The sequence below is a fragment of the Notothenia coriiceps genome, unplaced genomic scaffold (genome assembly GCF_000735185.1).
Source record: "Notothenia coriiceps isolate Sejong01 unplaced genomic scaffold, NC01 NC01_scaffold00009337, whole genome shotgun sequence".
Taxonomy (NCBI): Eukaryota; Metazoa; Chordata; class Actinopteri; order Perciformes; family Nototheniidae; genus Notothenia; species Notothenia coriiceps.
Genome location: NW_011342038.1, coordinates 1078 through 5501, shown reverse-complemented (window position 1 = coordinate 5501; position 4424 = coordinate 1078).

Below are 4424 nucleotides of genomic sequence, written 5' to 3'. Positions count from 1 at the left end.
TTTGTATATATAATATCTACATGTATTATATATTTTCTATTTTCTTTTCTTTGTATTCTTGTTTATTTTTGTTTTATTGTAAAATGCCTTGTCTTCTATGATGCTGCAACAAAAACAATTTCCCAAATTGGGATCAATAAAGTACCATCTTATCTTATCTTATCTTATTAATCCCCTCTTTCTGAATCCCGACATTTACTTCTCTCCAAACACACACATCAAACAAAAACCTTTATGCCTCAACATGAAGTCTTTAACGCCTTGACAAGTATATATATTTGGACTTGGACACATGCCTTTATTGGGTTCATAAAGTTCACAGAGGTCCTGGGTCACCTTCCTGCCTGCTTTGTTGAGACGGGTCTAGGTCTTAGATACGCCTTGTCATCTTTTCTTTTACAGCATTCATAGAGCCCTGGGTCCCCAGAGGCTGGCCTGACTGAATATCAAAAAGAGCAATTTGACTGGGCCTTTGAAATGCTGCGCTGTAATGTCAGTGCTGGGCTCTTGCAGATAGAAAGGAGAAGGAAATGTCAATGCAGATTTTTATCAGCCGAGTCGATACAGAGCGCCCTCTTGGTGTCCGGCTGGGCCTGCCAACAGGACAACTGCCCTTTTAATGCCCATATTTCAGAGCTTCAGCCGGGATCTGAGGATTCGTTTTAACAGTCAGCGTGCACAATTTCCCCCCCCCCCCTGGGAGAAGACTCAAGGACACCAAAACATAAAAAACGTTTATTTCAGTTTAACAACATTTACTTTGTTGAAAACTTCTTATCTTTGGTTAATGTCCGTCACTGCTGGGTAAGGAAAGGTTCTCTTCAGCTGTCACCTTAAATGTGAAGCAGGGTGTCACTGGGGGGTCTAATGGATCAGTTCACACCAACAAACAAACAAAGAAACTAAAAGTTGATGCAGAATGTTGGCCCACAAGTTCATCTGTAACTATGTAGGGAGTATTCACAACATGCAGTGTTTAGGTTGTGATACCATCTGGATATAATTCCAGCTGCTTTGACCTGAGCTCGTCTGAAAGATCGTCCTTTCGTTTTTATTCAGTCCTCTGATGAAGAACAACATGGCTGTGTCCTGCCCAACAGACCACAGAGACGTCCTAAAAGGAACCATGGAATAGTTTATTAAAAATGATTAAGTAAAAAATGAATTAGATTTCTTAAACAACAGAGAACACAGACAGTGGAGTGAAGGGAGTCATAGCACAGGGCATAATGAGTTAGAAGAGTAAGAGTATTTTCATACACGTAATAAAGTTGTTTAGGGCCATTTTAATAAGGGGCACTTGGCAGTTTTATTAACCCACTTTCCTAAAATGACCATGTGGATTGTCAACTCGAGGTTAACCTAACTCAACTCTGTGCAGTACATGAGTGTATTGTCTGATTAGGAAAACATAAGGGCATATGTGTGCATAAGTCTGACCTTTGTATTTTACATGCGTGAATAATATTCCACACCTTACTTATCAGACAGGAAATGTGGCAGAAAGTGAACGTTCCTCCTGAGCTGAAAACTCATCTGGTCAGCCAGCTGCTTCTCCTCATAATGCTTCAGTGCGGCTTTTGATGCTCACAAGCAATTTCCTTTAGATGAGTATCACATTACATCAAATTAAACTGCATTACCTCACACCCAATGAATAGGTTTATTTAGTCAACAGATGGCGGGCTTATTCTGGTGTGTTATTGCTTTTTATGGTCACATTAAGTAATCTGTCATTGGATTAACAGACTCCGGCCTGAAGATTAACACATTTAGTTTGTGGTTAAAATGTTAACCATTTCACAAAATATATTAAGAAGAAAGTTGTCATGCTCCTGTCTGGGACATCAGCAAACTTAATACATCTTCATTATATCTGTACCTTAATGCCTTTGTAAGTAAAACGTTTGGGGCTGAAATGTCACCAAATTATAACTTTGTAGAATTTAAATTACTTTGTGTAACTATCATTAAAATAACAGCATTATCATCACGTTGATATTAGACTGACTTGCACCAGGGACAGAACGCTTCTTAGGGGAGAGGTGTGTGAGGCTTTATAGCACTTTACAGGTTATTTTAATAAATTGGATGTTATTTTATGGAGAAATGTTGTGTGGATTTCTCTCTGAATTCAGCCGCTCTGCCTCAACTCTTTTTGGAGTTTCCTGGTGGACAGAAAGCTTAACTTGTTGCTAAAGTAACGCTAACTGCTGCTAACCAACCCAGTCTCACGGCATTTTGTGTTATAGTCACGAAATTAATTTAATCTCTTGATTCGTGTTCACCAACACGATTTTTTTCGTGTCACACAGAACAATTTTAAAAGCAATGTATTTCTATTGGTAGTATGTTTCTTTTTGTCCGGTCGGGTCTTGGAATACCAGAAGCTGTGTGGTTCATAAAAACATTTTCGTACTCAATATCTTACCCTAAGCCTAACCCTATCCCTTTTATTTTAAATTGTAGCCTATAATGTCGGAGTTTTTTTGCCGTCCGTGAGGAAAAGAGATGGGGCTCAGAGCCTCAGAATACTGAAATCTGTATTTGTTGTCATCTTTTTTTCCTTCTAATTTGTTATTATTTGGTGCAGGCACGAAACATACTGCCAATAGAAATACATTGCTTCTAAAATCGTTCTGTGTCAGAATACTGAAATCTGTATTTTTTTGTAGGCCCATCTGTTTTTCCTTCTAATTTGTTATTATTTACATTGCTTTTAAAATCGTTCTGTGTGACACGAAAAAAATGGCGAAATTGTGTTGGTGAACAAGAATCAATAGATTAATTTCGTGACTATAACACGAAATGCCGTGAGACTGTGTTGTGCTAACACTATAGCTGCCATGTGCTGTCAGCTAGTTAACCGTTAGCTCAGTTAGCCATTAGCTCAGTTAGCTGTTAGCTCAGTTACCCGCGCTGCCAGGACTTGGAGCTCTGAGCACCAGGGGGGTATGCTTATTAACCACACAACTTATGCCAATTGTGCAAATAGCCAAACATATGCAAGCATCCGTCAGTTTCTATGTGCTGGGGACCCATACTATACATATCTATCATAAAACTTTGGTGTGTAATAAACATTTCTGTGTTCACTAAGCTGGCAACTATAACTACCCAAAGTGATGTTCAGAGTGAGAAAAACAAGGCTCAGTACCTCATCTCCAAGCCCTGAATGAGTTGCAGAACTGGGCTCTTCCAGGAGGAAACGCAGTTTCCTGTTGTGCGCCGGTGAATGGGCTCTTTGTGCCTCCACATGTCTCTGAAGTATCCTGAGCTGAGACCTGTGCTGTGTCTGTGAGAGGCTGCTGACAGTGGAGCAGATAAACACAGAGGTGGTCAGTGTTAAAGAGGGAAATGGAAATAGTGACCTTTGTCTGGCAGAGATATCTTCTTATCACTTGCCCTTTAGCTCTCTGTCTCCATCATTAGTCACATCAGGGATAAGTGGAACACTTGTGCAGGGCAGGAAGCGCCACAGTGAAATCACACAACACACGCTTTCATAAAACATCGCCTTCTTCAATCAACTGGGGTTGCCTTTATTGGTATCACAGAGTTGACCAAAGGCTTTATTTAGCATATTTTTCTGGCAGAAAGGCTCTGGCAGGGCGCTGGGCAGAATCTCCTCACAGCGCAGAACCCTTTTAAATAGCACTGGGGACGCCACTGGAGCAACAGTGAACAAAACATCCTTATACCACAAGGCAAAGCTGCTGTCGTTGATTGAGCGTTATCAGATGATCCGAAGCTCTGCTAGTCCCAGCGAGTTTCAGCTCATTGTTTTTTTCCCAGCTGCGACTTTAACGTTCATTGGTTCACTCTCACTGCTCTCATTGTTTTTTTGGCCGCAGCAGGCAGCTGTTTTCAGATAAAAAGCTGTGAAAACCCAAGGTACACTACAGAAGCAGAAAGCAGGCTGACACAAATATATATCTGGTGAACATAGTGAAACATTTAGCAGCTAAAGAGACGGATATGTAGAGTTGGTGACCAAAAGCAGAGCTAAAGGAGAGAGTGGTAACTCTCTCTGGTGGAAACAAACAAGACTCCAAATGAATGACTCCATTTGTAGAGATTAAAAACAACTGTTAGCTAGTGTGTGTGTGTGTGTGTGTGTGTGTGTGTGTGTGTGTGTGTGTGTGTGTGTGTGTGTGTGTGTGTGCACGCGCGCGCTGGCCACCGGGTGCAGCTCCTGCGTCAACATCTGACTCTCAAACTATTCTCAGCACCATGTCCTCATTAAAACATTCCCCAAAGTGCCCTCCATAAAACGCCCTTGGCTTCATGTTTAGGTGTCTAATTAGGGTCCGTGCCTCAGTATTAGTCCTGGCTTGTGTGTCAATTTAAGGAGGCAATTAGGGATATTAGTGATATTGTGACTATCAGGAGATTTGAGAGGAACTGGGCAGTGTAGTGCAGTT